The sequence below is a fragment of the Chanodichthys erythropterus genome, chromosome 21, assembly GCF_024489055.1.
Source record: "Chanodichthys erythropterus isolate Z2021 chromosome 21, ASM2448905v1, whole genome shotgun sequence".
NCBI lineage: Eukaryota > Metazoa > Chordata > Actinopteri > Cypriniformes > Xenocyprididae > Chanodichthys > Chanodichthys erythropterus.
In genome coordinates this window covers 28,360,641-28,380,712 of record NC_090241.1, presented here as the reverse complement: position 1 = coordinate 28,380,712, position 20,072 = coordinate 28,360,641, and the positions used below count along the sequence as shown (strand labels likewise).

The following is a 20,072-nucleotide window of genomic DNA, read 5'->3' as shown; positions in this document are numbered from 1 at the left end:
CATCATCTGTTCTGCAGCTCTCCACTTCTTACTCACTCGTTATTTGGCCTTGCTGGATCCATCTGCTGTTATTATTTGCCTCTGATAATTGGCTTGAACAATGGAATGCCTGTGTGTCCCCCTCGCCTTTGAAACAAGACACCCTGTTTATTTTCTGGAGGTCTGTGCTCCCTCTGTTTTTTCCCTTTCTCACTCACCTCATCCGTCAATCCCACTCCCTTCCCCTTTTCTCTCTCCATTTTTCTCTATTTCTCCTCCCAAGTTTTTTTTAACTCTCTGTTCTTTTTTTAAGCGAGCTGTTAAAGTCACACATGTGAGTGCGTTTATGAATGAGTGTCTGGCTTGGGATTCTGAGTCGTGATTGCTCAGCTTACCGTCAATCATGTGACGTTGCATCTCTCAACAGCCACTTTAAGGTCAAGAGAGAGTTGCAAGAAGTAAAGCACAACATTACTGAGCTGCACTGTCCTTTTCACCTCACACCTACATCCTGTTTGTCAAAAGTTGTAGTCATTCCTATAGAAATTTGTAAGGTTCGTAACAAAAGAACTTAAGTTTGCAAGAATATTGGAAACATCAAATGCAAAAATCAGATGCAAACTAAGTAGTGTTTTTTTAATTAAATGAAAAACTGAAGCTTGTCACTCTCGGAAGAAAAGGTTCTATATAGAATCATAAAGGCTTCTGTCAGTTGCTTCATATATAGAACCTTTTAGGGGTTCCTATCATGGGATCATTTTATGGATTTAGTTTTAAGTAATTGTTGTTTATGTTTATTTTTATTAATTGAACAGCTTCTAAACATAGTTTATCAGTAGAAAAACTTCATATAAGGTGTTCTTAACTACTATGTACTTACATAAAAAAAGTCTAATGTACTTAATGTGTTCATATTGTATTGCAAAATACAATATGCTTTTTGCTGCTATTGAGGCAAGATATGGGCAATGTTAGGGACAGGTTTAGTGGTATGGGTAGGTTTAAGGGTGGGTTTAAGGTGTAAGGGATGGGTCAATAGTGTAATTATAAATGTAATTACAGAAATTAATCACATGCAGGTATTTTTTTAAATATAAAATACAATGTAAAAACATGTATGTGCAAAATAAGTATCTTTTATCAAATGATTAATTTAAATAGAAGTACACCTAATATAAAGTGGGTTCAAAAAAATTAAATAAACTATTCAACAAGAAAGGATTAAGACAAATTGAAGACATTTCTTCTTACATAGAACCTTTTTGGCATAAATGGTTCTTTTAAAATTGTGTGTCAACCTTAGGATTCTGTATAGACCTTTGTCAAAAAGTGGAGAAATTTAAGATATAAGATGTAATCAGACTTCAGTAATTTTGTTTTTAAGAATTTACAAAATAAAGAACTGAAGCTTGTTGGAGAAATTGCAATGATCAGATGTAATTGATTCTAAGTTGTTACAATTTAATGCAGATCTTTTTATAGGAGAACTAGAATGTAGCTGAGAAACGTTTCCCAATAGTAAAAATAATAATGCACTTACTCCTTTGGAAAGCCTAACAGTTTGAATTTATCTCCACTGTAGTCCATTTCTCCTCAGCTGTAGTTTGATTAAAGTAGTCCAGGGCCAGGACGGGACAGGTATGCGTTTCCCAGCAGGCACTGGTGCGATCGGTGCCAGCCCTTCATTTTGCTGAGTGTTTGTGTTTATGCAAACGGAGGCCCTCTTCCTGCATATTCAATCTTCGACTCGGGCTTTTGTTGTGTTTAGACCACATACCTCCAGCCCCCGAGACGAGAGTGCATGTGTGTGCAAGCCAGAGAGCGCAAACGGGGCAAGGCTGCCGGTTGCACACTGCTCGCACCTCACTTAACTTGATAAAGAGGCAGCTGCTGAAGAGAGGACTTTTGTTATAGTGTGGATCAAAGTGTGGGACGCTGGAATTGTTTGGATTTGGCTTGCGGAGCACTGGGTTATGTTCATGGGTGAGTGTTCACAGACTTTAAGCGATGCGTTTATTCTCCCTCTTGCTTGCTGAGCTTAAAATACTGATTAAAACTCTCGGATCTCCCTCGTTGTCACTCTCTCGCTCTCCACACGGTATCTGCCTCTACTCTCTGCTGTCCAATTAGGTCTTTCTCACAAAAAGAGAAGTGAATCTGTATTGGGAGATTTTGCTCTTTCCTCAGTCACTACGCTCACTCTCACTCTGTCTCTGCACAGGGAAATGGAATTTGTGGGTTATTGATATTAATAGTACACAGCATCTGTGGTCAAAGGACAGAAGAGAACGGATGAGAAAAAGAGAGAGAGAAAGAAGGGGATTGGTGGGGAGAAAGAGGAAACATGATGTAAGAGAGGACGTTAAAGCATGGTTGAGATCAAAGAAATGAACCTTAAAAATGTGTGACATGATAAAAAAAAGTAGTGTTTTGTTTGTGTAATGTTTAGGAAAACTAGAAAAAGTTTTGTTTTTAGCCATATATTGTTAATATTTTTGTATAAAATATAAGCAGTCATTCATACAAATTCAGCAGTTTTGCCTACATATTATTTGATATATATTGCTATGCATTATATCAGCCACTCTTCTCTAGATATTGGTGTTGACAGAGGTCATTGCATAACATGTAAATTAGTTTATTAGTGATATTAAGTAATAGACACAAGCTATCGTTCAAAAGTTTGGGGTTGGTAAGATTTTTTTTTTTTTTTTTTATGTAATTGAAAGAAGTGTCACATGCTCACCAAAGCTGCATTTATTTGATCAAGAATTCAGTCAAAACAGAATTTTAACATTTTAAAGAGAAAATTACATTTTAAATTGTTAAAATAGAAAACAGTTATTCCTGTGATGGTAAAGTTGAATTTTCAGCATCATTACTCCAGTCTTCACGTGATCCTTCAGAAATCATTCTAATATGCTAATTTGCTGCTCAAGAAACATTTCTGATGATTATAAATTATGAAAACAGTTGAATACAAAAGTATTAATGTAATGATTAATGAAATCTATTGAGTAAAATAAATATTTATATATTTGTTTTATTATTTGCTATATATACTGTAATATTGATCTGCAATATGTATTCAACCCTGATATTGGAATTGGCAGCAGCCATTTAAAAAAATTGATGATGCATATTTTCCGTTTTCAAATAGACATTCTCAAATGGTTTTCAAATGGTTTAATTTTTTGAGTGTGTTTTCAGTAAATATCATGGAGCATAAGTTGTGTTTGTTTTTTTGTGGGGATTCCCCCTAAAATTTGACTAAACGTTAGTCGACTAGAAGAGGCTTAGTCTCTTGCTTTGTTTTCTGATAACAGCGAAAACAACTTTTAATACTCTGTCATTTTTAGTCATACAGATAAGAGTAATACATCATTCAAAACTTGTAAATTGTCTACATCATTCAAAACGTGTAAATTGTCTACATTTATTTGTCTAAATTCACAATAACAAAAAAAAGTTGTGCATTTGTAAAATAAAGAAAACACACAGGAGGGGCTTTCTGCCCTCTGTCTCCCTGAACTGCAGCGTGTCACAAAAAATGAACCGAAACTCTGCGTATAGGCTACTTGCCTCACAGACATGATAAATATATCTATTGAAAGTTTGAAATATCTACTTTTAAATGAACCAGTTCAAATAAAAAAAATAAAAAAAACTCTCCGCTTATGTAATCTGTATGAAAGGTGCATTTCTCTCTATGGGCGTGTTCACTATAATGCGGAGATGGCGAGGCAGCGTCTTCAACTTCATCTTGCAGATACATTTTTCCTGACACATTCATAATCATTGCGTTTGCCTGTGCTTTGCAGCAAATATGTGCGCACTTATCTATATATTACGTCTATATATAACCCTCAAATATATACTGAGGAGAATGCTAAACCATATTCAGTAATTAAATTAATATAAACATGCAATTAGTCGACTAATGACTTACATAAAAGACTATTAGTCGACTGGAATAATCTTTAGTCTGGGACAGCCTTAGTTTTTTGTACATCATATTTTTATGATTAAATTGTATTACATTGAACATTGCTGACCCTAACATCTGTAAATCCTTATTGGCATTGGTCATTAATAAAACTATAATATTTCACTTATTAAAAAGATAACATTGCATAATTGGGTTAAAACCCACAGTGACCAGTGTTAACCCTCATATCCTTAGGCCTTAGCTATATAAATGTCATCGGGGGAGAGGAAAAGAGAATGAAAAATCGCTCTACAGTAGTTCCATGCTCTCATGGCACTGGTCCGTACTAAAAAAAAAAAAAAAAAAAAAAAAAGTAGTATAATCCGATTACAAAAAAGGAAAAGAAAGAAGAGGGGAAGGTGAGCTCAGAAAAGAAAACAAGTGCAGCTTTTTATTTATCTTTTGGATGATTTCATTAGAATGTGTTTTGAAAGTCTGGCTGGGCCGTTTCTGGTATCCAGAGTGAAAGAATGCTCTATTCAGCCCGCGCTCTTGCCTGTTAACATTTAAATAGTGTAAAGAAATGCACTGCCTTGTTTGTTTTGGGATAGGAACGAAATACCGCTGCCTTGGTATTAAGACTGTGAAAGCTGTGTGTGTGTGTGTACTCTGTGTACTTTGTTCTTAGCTCAGCAAAACGTGAGGGCAGGTCCGAAAAAAATGTCTAGACTCAGACAGCCTGACAGTCAGCAGACTATGTACCGACTCGCTCGGCCTCCAGAAGCTCAAGTGACCCACGTACAAGCCAAGATAAATTAGGTTTCTCGTCTGTTTGCATGTCGGAAACCGCCGTTGTTTACACGAACGTGGACGTGCAAAACAATGGGCGAAGCCTGCTTGTAAGCGAATTATAAAAATGACTTTCAGGTTTTTGGGAATAGTTGAAATGAATCAGGCTCTGGTGAGAGAGTGAGTGGGAGAGAAAGAGAGAGAGACCTTGGTTCAGTCACCTTTTTGTCAGGCTTTTGTAAACAGCTGCATTTGTCTCAAAGTGAGTCATGCAATTTTCCTGTATTTCAGAGCACAGACAGTGACTTGGAAAATCATGTGCACACACCCTAAAAACAAACACAAATGGACTCAATATAGATATCACAGCCTGCTCAGTCTCTTGTTTGCGGTCTCTCTCGCTCCCTCTCCATTTTCTCCTTTTCTGATATGATTGTTTCTGTAAATCAGAGTTTTAAGGGTTTTTCTTCAAAATATTAAGTTCATAAAAGAGTCCACGACTCGCTTGCTATATCTGAAGTCATACGATAGCTTTGTACAGTATGAGGAAATTTCACTGTAAAATCTTGTAGCTCTTCAAATTGCATTCTTTAGCATATTCAAACTTTGAGTGTTAAGAATGTGTGAGAACCAAAAGCATTTGGTGTTTTGACATCAAATCGGAATTTGAATAAGCGCATACACAAATGAGATTTAAGAGCAACATATGATTGGAAAGATATCAGTAAATAATTTTAGTCCGTTCCTAACACAAAGCTATAAGATACATAAATGTGATGCAGTGTTAACTGGGTTTATTGCAGAAACCTGGTTAAGAATTTAATCATTTTGCATTTATTATTAATAATAATCCTGGTTCATATAAATTTGAAACAAACTGAATATAGTGGTACTATTACATGAATCTTATTATTATTTAATTTGTGTATTATTGAAAAATGTGCATCACATTAAGATTATTTGATTGATTTGTTAAAACTGTGTAATCCAAATGGATGGAAATTTTTGCAATCAAAATACATAAATATTAAATATTAGGCCTAAATATTTTTTGAGTGTATTGTTTAACTTGACAAAATAGAAGTATGAGTGTTATTCAGTTTTTTTTTTTTTTTTTGATGTATGGAGGAATGAAGGATAGAGGTTTGGAATGAGGATGAGTAAATGATGACAGAACACTTATTTTTTTGGCGAACTGTTCCTTTAATAGTTTTACACACTCTTTTGCCACTTTATTACAGATACAGCACCCTTATATAATATTTTTGAGTACGTCAAGCCTGCTTGTTAGAGGACACTGGATAAATTTGCTTCCTTGACCAATAGGGGAGTAGAGGAGCTGGTCACAGCCTATGAGCTGCACTCAATTGCTGCATAAATTATCATGCTAATAAGCAGGAATGTTCATTTATGACCCCATTGCAGAAGTAGCCACAGATATGCTATTTAAGCGTTTGCAAACCGATTAATGGAATGGCTTTGCTTGGTGGTAAATATTCATGTGCTCTTGTGTTTTTGGTGAAGTGAGGAAAGAGATGGTCCATTAGATGGACTGAAGAGGCGTTTATAATGACCACCAGGGCATTTTCTGTTAGGATTGGCTTGGTTTTAGCCAGGAATTGGCTGGAGTGTGTGATTCAATAGCCTGTATGATGTAAATGTGGTTGAATAAGAACAACATTTTATAGAAGTCCTCTTCAGGTCTGGATTTCCAAATGAGATTGTTGATATTCATGTGCATGCTATCATTTTTAGCCATTGTTGTCATGCATGACCAAAGTTTTTACTGGCCATATAAATGTTTGCGATTCTAGGTCAAACGCAATTCCCTTTAAATAGTAAACCAACTGTGATCGTTTCCTTTAGTATCGTACAAACACTGTAAATGATCGTTGAAACACGGAACGCTGTTCAAACGCATCGTTCTGATACAGTTTCATTGTCAGATTGTCATATTGCCATGCCTTTTTAGAGGAAGCTCCAGCGATGTGAGTGCTTTTCATTTACAGGGGTAAATTAAAATTATTATTAATTTTATTATTATTATTAAAATGATCAGATTTCAGTTTTTTCTCTTTATTATATGAAGGCCACATCAATACTTTGACCATATTTCTAAACTTACTTTACAAATGGATTTTTATGGATCGCTTTTTTCCCCCTTGACCCAGGTTGTAAATCTTAATATTATAAAAATACATCATAAAAAGAAACATATTTCAATATAAAATTTTCAGTTTTTAATCAATTTTTAGAAAGTACTTTTTTTTTTTTCCCAACAGTTGTGGCATTATTTCCACCACACCGAACAATTGTGTCCTAATGTCACTGAAGAGCATGCTTGAGATGAAATATGAGATGCACTAATTTCAAATAAATGCTGTTGAACTTTCTATTCATCAAAGTATTCTTAAAAAAAAGTGTCCACAGTTTTCAGCGTTCATAATAATAATAATAAATGTTTTTTGAGCAGCAGATGTATAATAAATATAAATATATAAAATATTAAAATATATAAAATTATAAAACAGTTATTTTAAAATGGAATACTGTTTCATTATATTTCTGTGTTTTACTGTATTTTTATTGTTCAGCCTTGGTGAGTGAGATATACATAAATAATACAAAAAAAACCTTACCGACCAAAACTTTTGAACTGTAGCGTATATGATGTGTGAAAAAAACGATAATTAAGGTAAATACTGTGTCCTTTTAGCGCAATTATGCAAAAAGTGTCAAAGTATGATGTAGTTGTCTATTCAGGATGCATAAACTGCTAGATATAAAATTTGCCTTAGAAACCCAGCGATTTTATTCCAGTAAATGTTTAAATTGTCATTTACATGGACACTTTTTCCTTCAATCTGAATGAATTTGTTCCGACTGATGAATCCGAGTGTAGTGTTAAATAAATGCGATAGGGTTGATGTGTGCATTTATATGTCACAAGCTTCTGATCAGATTTATTATTTTGACATGCGCACTGCACAAATATACAGAGTTTCCTGTTGTTGTTGCATACTAACTATCCTCCTTTTCTTTGTTTTAAAAAGCAGACCTGATATTAATCTATTTCAGGTCCTAATTAGGCGACAACATGTACGAGCACATGAACCATTGAGTCTTATTTGAGTAAAAACACCTTTTCTCGAGCGCAAAACCAATCGTCTGTGGATGAGAGTATGAAACAAGGACTGGTGGGACGTTATCCTGCTCCACTTCACAGACGATGAGTGGAAAGAGAATTTAGAATGGCAGGGCATTCATGACACTATTCCAACAGGAAGAACAGCACGTTCCACGCGTCATACATCATTGCACATGTGCGGTACTCTCCAGTTTTGGTTTTTAATCCGATCAAATGTTTACATGTCCTTTCGATCGGATTACAAAAGGAATAAACCACCCCTGACAATCAGATTTGGCCAATTCATTCCAATTGACAAGGTTACTTGTGAATGTGACTTTTTTTTAAATTATTATTGCGATTGTGCTACTAGTCCGATTGCAATCAGATTATTAGGGTCCATGTAAATGCAGCTATTGTTAGACAAACTAGTGAGTTAATTAAGTCCACAGGGCCAAAATCGACATAGTTGAAGAAACCCCTTTACACAAGAACTTAAAGTTGTTGTTTTTCCTGTCTGTCTCTTCGCTAACATCTTCAGACAGTATTTAGCTCATGTGCTCATTTAGTTGGCTCTCTCGCCGCTTTTCCTCCATAACACACCCATGAAGCCGATCATCTCAGCAAGTTCCCCGAGCGCCAGAGTGCTGGTTCTTTTCCTTCTCCAGCTGGGTCTAACGGTATGAGTGTATTTATCCACTCCCCAGGCCTTCTCCACCCCGCTGTTCAAAACATCAGCATTACCTCCAACTTCATGCATTCAGTCTGGACTGTTATCGATTTAGCAACACATTACGGTGCTAAAAACTAAAAGGTAACTGCTGTTGCGCGTCCCCCCTCCCATTCTCAATGCAAAACGTTCTCATCATTAGGACGAGAGAACATTTGTCTAAATGAGCGTTAGGCATTTCAGTAAACTCATTTAGCACCTGAGACCTTAGCAGGTGATTTGAATAAATGATGTTTAGCTTTTTAAGCTGAAAAATTCATCACCTGTCACCACGAGCTATTGATTCATAACAGCAGGGATGACGTGTTAATTGAAGTCTAATGAATTAGAATGAAAGAAAATGGAATCAGCACAAGATATGCAGAAAACTCATATGGTCCTTGTGGTGACTGGTGTTTTTAGTCACTAAGTAAATGCTGACCACCCACCTTAACAAGGGTGTTTAACAGGTAATTGATGCAGAGACATGGACGAGCTGTACCAATGTGTTTTATCTGCGCTCACTTTACCTGAGATAAACAGAATCACTCTGCTCAAACGGCCAGCCACTGTTTTGACTGGCAAATGTAAACTGCATATTTTTTTCACGTTCGGCTAAGCTTTCATGCTTATATTCAAATGCCCAAGGGATGTTGGCCTACAGTATCTTTCTCAGTAGTGTAGCATGGGAATATGCTTAGAGTATATTTTTCAGTCGAGACTTTCAATGCGAGCTTGTGAACTTTTTGCCTTTGTGGCTTTTGGGAAGAGGTGACTTATAAAAAGTCATACTGTGATGGCATTAGATGGTAATACTGTGATACTTTGAAACTGGCACATGTCCAAATTAAGGTAGTCAACATTTAAAGTGGATCAAAAACGTTGAGTACAGAGTTGTTCTAAGAAGAAGCTGTTAGGACTTTGATGAAAGGTTTTGATCCACTTTAAATGTTGACTACTGTATAATGGTAGTACCATGACCAATTAATTTTTTTTTGTTGTTGATGATGATGGTACAGTGATTTTAATCAAGACTATAGTTCTGTGATATATACTATGGTATTGAATCATTTACATTATTATATACTGTAGTGTGTACTTGGTGTTCCAGGGTGTTACAAACGTATACCACCATTCAAAATTCGGTAACATTTTCTTAGAAAAAAAAAGAGAATACTTTTATTCAGCAATGAAGCAATAAATTGAACTAAATTGCCAGTTTATAATTTTACAAAACTTTTTATGAGGATCACAACTCTTTTAACATAATAATAATAATAGTAAGAAATGTTTCTTGAGCATTAATTCAGCATTTTAGAATGATTTGAAAATTCAGCTTTGCCATCACAGTAATAATTAAAAAATATATATATATATATATTAAAATAAAAGCAGATATTTTAAATTGTAATAATACTAAACAATACTACTGTTTTTTTTGTTTTGTTTTTACAGTATTTCTAATCAAATAAATGTATCCTTGGTGATCATAAGGGACTTATGTATGATAGTACGATAATATTTATGTCCAAAAAATAGCATCAGGTGTAGGATAGACTCTATAGTACAACTGTCGGTTGATATAAAGGGAAGTTTAACCCTTTATGGTTTGATAATGATGATGATGAATCACTCATTTCCATATTGTAGCTTATGGTTTAGTATTGCTGCAGATATAAGATATGAGAGATATGATATATTTCTGCTTCTCTCTGCAGATATGAGTTTTTCTGCTTCTCTCAAGTTTTGTTTAGTAGATGATGTACTCCTGTGTGTCCACGGTTGAGTCCTCATTACTTTATCTGCACCATCACAACTCCAAAATAGCTTACTTTAATGTCATTTTGTATGCACAGAGATGACTGATGGTTTGTGACAGCTGCAGTAATTTTATAGCTACAGCTTTTTCTGTGTGTTTGTTGTCTCTGCAGGGCAGGGAGGTTAAGCGCAGCGCTGGAACTGAAGACGGCCGCAAATAAGCAAGTCCTTGGAGAAGGTAAACAAATGATTAGTTATTAGACTCCAATGGAGCTCTGTGTGCCTGTGTGTGTGTGCTTGTTGATGGACTAGACAGGGCAGGACTAGTGCTATTATTCTATATCGAGTTTAATGAATCACTTGATTTGTTGCAGCTCTTATGTTTGTATACTTTCCTCAAGGTTGAAAGAAAAAGAGGTTGTTTATTTTTGTCAAAGTTTACTGCTAAACAGGATGACTTATTTGCTATACTGCACGGGTCTTTTATTCCCTTTGTTTTTTTATGTTTTTCTTTTTAAGACAGGATTTGGCTTTTATTAATCCTTGTCAACTTTCTGAGTCAACATATTTTAAATGGTCATTGTCAATAATTAACCGGACATTTTGAATTATCCAGTTGCTACAACAAGGAAATCTTAGCCATTAGCCTGCAACAAACGGTATTTGAAATGAAATGCGGTTTCTAAATAGGTTTCCCAACCTGTCTTATTCAGAATGGAACAGCCCTAAGCAGCTGACACAGAGATCAGAGCAAACCATAGAAGTGAAGTAGGGGTGTTCATGTACAGTATTGAGGCACAGGGTGTGAGAAAGACTGTGTTTGTGTGTCTGTGTTCTGTCTCTGACAGTATGGTGGACAAGAAAGGGACTTCCCATCCTTTCCCATGAGCTCATGATTACAGACACATTCACACACACCCAAATATTCAAACTTTGTTCACTATGTGTTTGTTTTCTGTTTTGTTATTTTGTGTATTTTGCTTTCTATTTTTCTCACTATATACACCTTCTTAAAATGTTACTGTACTCCTGTCTTCTGTCTTTCTGCATTTTCTGTTGACCTCCATCTCTTGTCATTTCACACTACAAACACTGTAATCTTATTGTAATCAGTATCTTTGTCTTGTTTTTCAGCAAAAAAAAGTAAATATTCTTAGTTTTTTACATTACTTTTTTTTTTTTTTACCCAATTGGAATTTTTTCCCATTTTTGTAAGCCTTTTATATATGTATATGTATATGTATATATGTGTGTGTGTGTATATATATATTTATGCACTGCCCACAGTGCTATCGGCTCCAACAAGATTCGATTTTTTTTATTGGAAAACAGGACAAAAATACTACTAATATTTATTTATAGTTATGTTAAAAGGTTAGTTCACCCAAAAATAAAAAAATAAAAAATGCCATCAATTACTCACCCTCATGTTTTTCCAAACCTGTAAGATTTTTGTTCATCTTCGAAATACACTGAAGATCTTTTTGATGAAATCTGAGAGCTTTCTGTCCCTCCGTAGACAGCTGTGAAACTGCGACTGCGTCAAAAAGTTAATAAAGAGATCGTAAAACTAACCCATATGAGTTGAGTGGTTTAGTTCAAATTTTCTGAAGAGACGTGATCGCTTCATGTGATGAACAGATTGAATTTAGCCTTTTATTCACATATAACAATTGATCAGGGAATATAAACAAAAGCATACCGTACTTGATGTGCGAGAACAGACCTCAGTGGTTCTTGGGGAAGCTCAAACGTGCTGTGTTACACACGAGAATGAACCTCATTGGTTTTCACACGTCAAGCAAACATGCTTGAGCTTCCATTTACCAAGTCTAATGTGTGCATTGATGAATGTTTATTTGTGAATAAAAGCGAATAAATTAATTATGCTCATCATGTAATGTGATCGTGTCTCTTCAGAAAATTTGGACTAAACCGCTCAATTCATATGGATTAGTTTTTCTAGCATCAAAGTGGTAGTTGGTAGGCTGTCAATAGAGGGACAAGAGTCTGTCAGATTATATTAAAAAAAATCTTCATTTGAGTTCCAAAGATGAACGAAAGTCTTACGGGTTTGGAACGACATGAGGGTGAGTAAATGATGACAGAATTTTCAGTTTTGGGTGAACTATCCCTTTCACTGCTTTTTTTAGATGGGTGTAAGGTTTGGCCGTTCCAGTGGGTATCTGGTAGGGGTGTAGGTTTATCTATCTTTTTTCTCTCCCTTTTAGCAAGTTTTTGTGCTGGATTTGCATACAGTATGTCAGTGTTTAAAAACGATTGATGTGCAGATTATAATGAGAATGAAGCTGAAGAATTACATACATTTTTGGATTTCAGATTTTGATAATTGAATGCATTTTCAAACTTTTTTTATCATACACTTTGGTATAACACAAAATTCCTTACCTATACATTTAATTCAGTCCACTTTCCAATTGAAACGCACGTTTACTTCTGTATGGATGCCTGGTATAATCGTATCCCCACTCAACCACACTTCCATAAGTTTAAGTAAGTGTATATCTACTTAAACTCTGAGTACATTTTCAGAGAGCTAAACAGCAGGGGAAAATATGATATTTGCATGCTGTGTGGTGCCTGCCAAGGGCTAAATTGGAATGCCTCTGAAGATCATACACTTGATTATTTACTTTATTTGCCTCATCCTCTCGTTTTACGGCAACCACAAAGATGGAAATTCTGAGGTAACACCAAATGAAAAGTTGTATATTGATGCATGTTAGGGCGCAGAGGTGGATTAGGGTCCATGTAATAGCTCTTCCGAGTACATTTTATTGCTTACTACAAAAAAAAAATGTAATTCTATGTATCAGCATCAGGTTGAAAATTGCTTTGTATTAGCATTAGCATTTGGTAAGCCTCTAATTCCCCTGTTTCTACAGCTGAGTGTGTTTCTATGCATTTACAAGTGCTTGCGATTTGTAGGAGTTCACTTAAATCTCTTTTTCTGCCAAAGCTATGAACATAATAAACAAGCAAGCATGGCTAAAGCACCACACGGGGGAGATTGCTAACGAGAAAGTTAAATGCTTACGCTGGTCACACAGTTGTTTATGCGCCCGTGTGCATAACTCCAGAGAGGATTTCAACTATGCTGTAATAAAAAGTTTTTAGAGCGGTAACATCTTAAACCAAAGAATTAGCGCTAGCCTCGTTTTTTGTTAATCATGAAACTGTCAGCATTTTCTTTTACAAAGAAGTACTGTAGAAGTGTCAGGTGATTATACCTTGGAAATACCATGGATGGTTCTATATAACAGCATTACCATGATGTCCAAAACGTACATTTTTTTTTTTTTTTTTTTTTTTTAAATGGTATTTTTACTGTTTACAACTTGAATATAAATGGTCAAAATTGTGATGTTATATCATTTTGATTACTGGAAACAGTTGAGAAGGGCAAAATAGAGGTGGAACAGATCCAAAGTATTATTTTAATTTTTTGATGTGTTTAAAACTTGCTACTTTTCTTTTTAGGTTATTTTATTATTAGATAAAAGTTTCTCTAACATTTTGGTAGCACTTTATTTTACAGTCCTGTTCTTCATGTACTTCATGTCATACTATGTACTACTTATAGAAATTACAATAACTGGGTTATAACTATGTACTAACCCTAAACCTAACCTTAACCCATGTAGTTACCTAATATTACAGTACTTTCTTGGGTAAGTAGTACATGTAAAAGTACATGTACTGTAAAATAAAGTGTAACCAACATTTCTAACAGGTTTATGCCTTCATGCTTTTAAAAAAAGTCACATAGTTTACTTGAAAGTGCACTTCTCCAAATGCATATTAGAATATCATAATTACAAATCCATTATATGTTTCATGGTATTGATAACTTCATGAATTCTGCTCTCTTAGAGGTGGAAAGGCTTTGATATAGTTGGTCTGCCACTGCGTCGGAGCGAGTCTTCGTGACAGAATCTTTGTACTGAATGGAAGTGATGGCAGTCAGGCAGGCAGCAGTCTCGGCTTCTGTCAGAGAAGTTGTCTTCAGAGAGATGAAAGGGAAATCTGTCCGCAAAATCGCTCCATGAGGAGTGTGTGCGAGAGTGTTTGTCACATATATCACAAAGCTCAGTTTGTCTTCTTTTCATCTAAAGACATACTCTGTTTTTCCTTTCTTTTCTTTTTTTTTTTTTTGCATCACTTTTCAATTTCTTCATCCAGCTGAAAGGAGATGACCGCATTTTAAATGGGTCAAATTGAATGATAGAATGATTAAAGGCGGTGCTTCCTACATCAAATGAATGCATTTGCTTATTTTTTTTTTCTTAAATAAGGTTGTCTGTTCTTTCCTCCTAGTTGTTTTGTTTTCTTTGTACTAGCAATGCAAATACACTGCATGGTTGAACTCATTTTGGTAAGACGAAAGTGAAATCTTTAGCACATTGTTGAACATAAGCAGGTAAGCCATACACTGTGGGCTTAGTCTTAGCTTGCCTTCCTTAAAAATACACCAGATCAAGTTCATAATTCATCATAAACTCCAAACATTCACTGAAATTTAGAGTAGGGGAGCGTGGGGCATATATGGCCATATGACAACTAAAAATGTTATCTGATTTAATAAAAAAAATATATACATGACAAACTAAAATATTTTGTCAATAAAAGATAACATAAATGGCATTTTTTAGAAATTTAAATTTAAATAATTTTGTGGTTTGATTTTTTTTTTTTTTTTTTCCATGGTTTCTCAAAAGAAATTCATTGAAGTCGATTATGCCAGTTATATCGTAACTGTAAAGAATAGTATAGTTCTAGTAGCGGGGCACATTGTAACACAGTGTTACAACGAACCCTATCTGCGCAACTATCTAAACTGCTAAACAACAGATTGGAGTTTAAAATAATATCAGATTTGTCTAATTTTAAATAAACACAAAAAATATAGATGAAAAATTAGCTTAAGTCAGAAATTTACTTTTGCTATTGTTAAATAAATGTTCAGTGATATCTTCCAAAGATTTCTGAATTTTGGCACAATTTTTTCTCTATATATTGTCGAGATGGCAACTAGTAAATATGCTAAATTTCTTCATGCTAGCGTGTGTGTAAGTATTTAAACCATGCGTGTTACAACTAACCCAGCGTTAGTTTGTGCCCCGCGCTCTCCTATATGTCCTTAATGACTTATACAGGTTGATGTTTGTTGTTCCCTATCTGACATTCGCTATATCCATGGTCAGTATCTTTTTGGCAGTGCCTCGCTGCTGTATTTATTTGAGGAAGCAAAATCCCTTTTAGGGATGAAGCACCTGGGCCTGGCTGCTTAATGGAATAGCTTTAACATTAAGTAAATAAACAGCTTGCATTTGAAAGGTGTGTGTGTGTGTGTGTGTGTGTGTGTGTGTGTGTGTGTGTGTGTGTGTGTGTGTGTGTGTGTGTGTGTGTGTGTGTGTGTGTGTGTGTGTGTGTGTGTGTGTGTGTGTGTGTGTGTGTGTGTGTGTGTGTGTGTGTGTATATGAGAGACAAAGAGAGAGGGCGAGTGTATTTGTGCTGTGGGTAGGAAAGCAGATACGCCTACACTGGTTAGCTGAAGTTTTGTTGTGGTTTTTAAACTGTAATAAGAGTTTGACTTTGGACTTTGTTAAAGGTAAAATGTGTAATTTCTTTGCCATTTTGGCACAAACGGAATTGTACAAATACTGTTTATGCAATTAATGTAATGCTGTTTCATTGTATCACTGATTATATGCCATTGTGAAATCACTTAATTGCATTAATTAAGTGATTTCACAATGGCATATATCAGTGATATTGATTTTGTTGGTGATTTATGCAAAGGTCCTACTTTTGGACTACTTTTATGGTCTGTAAGTTAACTTTTTTTTTTCAAATTGGGGCCAAATTTTCAGGATGTCTGCTGACAATTTCAGAACTGATACAAAATCCATTGATTCAAAATAGTAAAAGGTACTAGGCTATACTTGTAAAGGAACGATTGACTATTCATACAGTCAAATATGCAAATAATACTATACTACAACATTGGGTGAGGTATAAAATGCAATATATTAGAGGTTTCTATCTGAATAATAATACAGCTCTTGTTGAGAATGTCTGCAAACAGTTTGTGGTTATGAATGGGGTCCTTGGTTTTAAAAAAAAATTGAAGAAACCTTGCTTTGAATGAAAAATGTCTTTTTTGGGGGAGAGTTATCACTTTAAATTGCTCTTTTTGCACTTGGTCTGTAATATGTAATCTTTTGGGCTAAAATACTTTATAATATTAAAATTAAAGTTATTGCATGGACAAAGTAGCATGCATTTTACTTGTCACTTCTCTGATTAAATATTCTTCACTGTAGACTAAAAGCTAATTCAACGCATCAAACAAATAAAGTGAAGAGGCACGTTAAAAGCAGATCTGTTTACTGTGTGTTTTGCAGCAGGTTGAGGATTGGCCGCTTTAGTTGTTATTCATAAACACAGTCCTCCCAAGCTCGAGGGAGGGAGGGAAAAAATAAAGAAGACGTGGAAAAAAAAGAGAAAGCAGCAAAGAGCTTAAGTCCAGGACTGAAAACAGGAATGACAAACACCATTAGCTGAAAAATTTCCATCTCATTGCAACTATGTTATTGTTTACTTTAGCATACACATCCTAATATGGTTTCATCTCTGTTAAAACAGAGCAGAAGGAAGGCCAGGGGCCCAGCCCGGGGTAGAGGCCTTTAAACTGCCACTTAGACAATAAGAAACAAATGTCACAGGCCTTGCCTCTTATTATTACATTATTCAACCTTGCCCACGTCTTGGCGCATGATCGCTAATGATATTTAGTTTTTTTTTTTCTTGGCTCGGTTCTCTTTCTCTCTGTCTACAGCCATTCGTATTTCACATAACAAAAGAGCCAATAGCCTTTAACTGACATTACAGTCATGATTTACTACTTGTGGACAAAAATTAGTGTAGGATGTCTTCATAAATATTTTTTCAAATGTTTTGTTTTATTTTATTTATTTTTACATTATGATAATTGTAAAGAAAATGGAAACAACTGGAAAGATTTTCTTAATTTTAATGAAAATATTATTATAAATTTAGACCATTTTTATAAATTACCAATTTTTTCTTTTTGACAATTTTTATAAATAGCCAAATGTATAATCATATTTTATTTTATTTTAATTTATTTTATTATTATTTTATAATGGTTATTTTTATTTTATTTAACTTTATAATCTTTATTATATTTTTTTATTTTATAATGGTTATTTTATATTTTATAATGGCTATTTCTATTAGTTTTTGGGTTAAATAAAAAAAAAAAAAATTATATATATATATTATATATTATATATATATATATATATTATATATTATATATATATATTATATATTATATATATTATATATTATATAAGATTTTTAATGTTTTTAAAAGAAGTTTCTGTGATGCAAAGCTGAATTTTCAGCATTGCTACTCCAGTCTTCAGTGTCACATGATCCTTCAGAAATCATTCTAATATGCTGATTTGCTGCTCAATAAACATTTATGATTATTTTCAATGTTGAAAACAGTTTTTTTGTTTTTTTCAGGATTCCTTGATGAATAGAAAGTTCAAAAGAACAGCATTTATCTGAAATACAAAGCTTCTGTAGCATTATACACTACCGTTCAAAAGCTTGGGGTCAGTAAGAATTTTTATTTTTATTTTTTTGAAAAGAAATTAAAGAAATGAATACTTTTATTCAGCAAGGATGCATTAAATCAATCAAAAGTGTCAGTAAAGACATTTATAATGTTACAAAAGATTAGATTTCAGATAAACACTGTTCTCTTTTGAACTTTCTATTCATCAAATAATCCATAAAAAAATTTTGTACACAAATATTTTGTACATTTGTACACATTTAATGTTTCTTGAGCAGCAGATCAGCATATTAGAATGATTTCTGAAGGATCATGTGACACTGAAGACTGGAGTAATGATGCAGAAAATTCAGCTTTGCATCACAGGAATAAATTACTTTGTGAAATATATTCAAATAGAAAAAACAGTAATAATATTGTAATAATATTTCACAGTATTACTGTTTTTACTGTATTTTTAATTAAATAAATGTAGCCTTGGTGAGCAGACGAAACTTCTTTTAAAAACATTAAAAAACTTAGTGGTTCCAAACTTGTGGACTGTAGTGTGTGTATGTATATATATATATGTATTTATATATATATATGTATGTATATATATATATATATTTATATATATATATATGTATATATATATATATATATATATATATATATATATATATATATATATATATATATATATATATATATATATATATATATATATATATATATATATATATATATATATATATAATAATAATAATAATAATAATAATAATAATAATAATAATAATAATAATAATAATAATAATAATATATATATATATATATATATATATATATATATATATATATATATATATATATATATATATATATATATATATATATATATATAATATATATTATATATATATAATATATATATATATATATATATATATATATATATATATATATATATATATATATAAAATATATAAAATATATAAAATATATTTGTTTTGTACCTTTTTACAGTATTTTTTAAATACTAAATTCATTAGTATTTCTCTCTGTTCTTTTGTCTTGTATCTCTCTCTCTCTCGCTCTCTCTTTCATTTTTTCACTCTTTTGTTTGTTGTGGTTGCCTGATCACTGGTTGCCTGTGTTTGTCTTGTTTAGGTATATATCAGCAGGGGATAAGGGTTGGTGTGTTTCAGAACAGATTAGTGCAGTCACAGGTTGTATCCCTCCACTCACTGCTGTGCCCTCATTCACAAGACTCTTCAAGCCTATCTGACCAATCAAGCTCTTTTATTCTCTTCTCTGATTGGTGAGTAATTTTAGGACCTTTTATTCTGCTCGTGTCTGTAACACGTTTAAGAATACTGTCAATTTAATGCAGGTTTTCAGAACACATGGCTTATGTGATTAGTCAGAGGACCCTTTATCAAAGGGATGATGAAAAACGTTAATGCCAAGAGAAATGACAGGACATGGATATGGCTTCTTTTTTGTATTTTTACAGCAGATCCTTCAGGAAATGGCCCTTAAAGGGTAGATCTCTTTTCGCCCTCTTCCTTGTAGGTTAAGGATGTGGCCGGCCTCACCTCAATCCTAAAATCCTCATGCTTATGATATTTACTCAGCGTTATCTGCAGCTGTAGATGAATGGCATTCTGGGACATTGAGGAATGTTGAAGGTCAGCCACTGTAACCTTAGATCTGAAGCGGGCAGACGCTTCAGTGCAGGCTACACTTTATCTGTGGGTTTATTGTCATAACATGGATTTAAATGGAGATTAGAATTTTGTGGTGTTCTTCTCTGTATTTCTCTTTTTTTCTTACTTTTTTTTTACCTTCATGTTTGCAAGATAGAAATGTTCTTTTTTTTTTAATCGATGGAACATTTTTATTAGATCTATTAGATGGATGGATGGATGGATGGATGGATGGATGGATGGATGGATGGATGGATGGATAGATAGATAGATGGATGGATAGATAGATGGATGGATAGATAGATAGATAGATAGATAGATAGATAGATAGATAGATAGATAGATAGATAGATAGATAGATAGATAGATAGATAGATAGATAGATAGATAGATTATCCATCCATCCATCGATCTATTAATTATTCTATCTTTCGATCTATTAATTATTCTATCTTTCGATC

At 33.7% G+C, this 20,072-nt stretch overlaps 1 protein-coding gene across 10 annotated transcripts in view; it reads left to right on the top strand.

Annotated features, from left to right (window-relative positions):
- The window catches only part of foxp1b (forkhead box P1b), a 212,266-nt gene that overhangs the window by 57,905 nt on the left and 134,289 nt on the right, over window positions 1-20,072 (top strand). For 5 of the 10 annotated variants that reach the window (XM_067373133.1, XM_067373127.1, XM_067373126.1 and 2 more), the window contains one exon: window positions 10,464-10,528. The exons of 3 other annotated variants lie outside the window; for them this stretch is intronic. The gene's annotated coding sequence lies outside the window, so the exon portion shown is untranslated. Of the gene's footprint in view, window positions 1-1,762; window positions 1,963-10,463; window positions 10,529-19,095; window positions 19,224-20,072 lie in introns of those variants that run through there. 2 more of the 10 variants (XM_067373131.1, XM_067373132.1) reach the window with 2 other exon arrangements.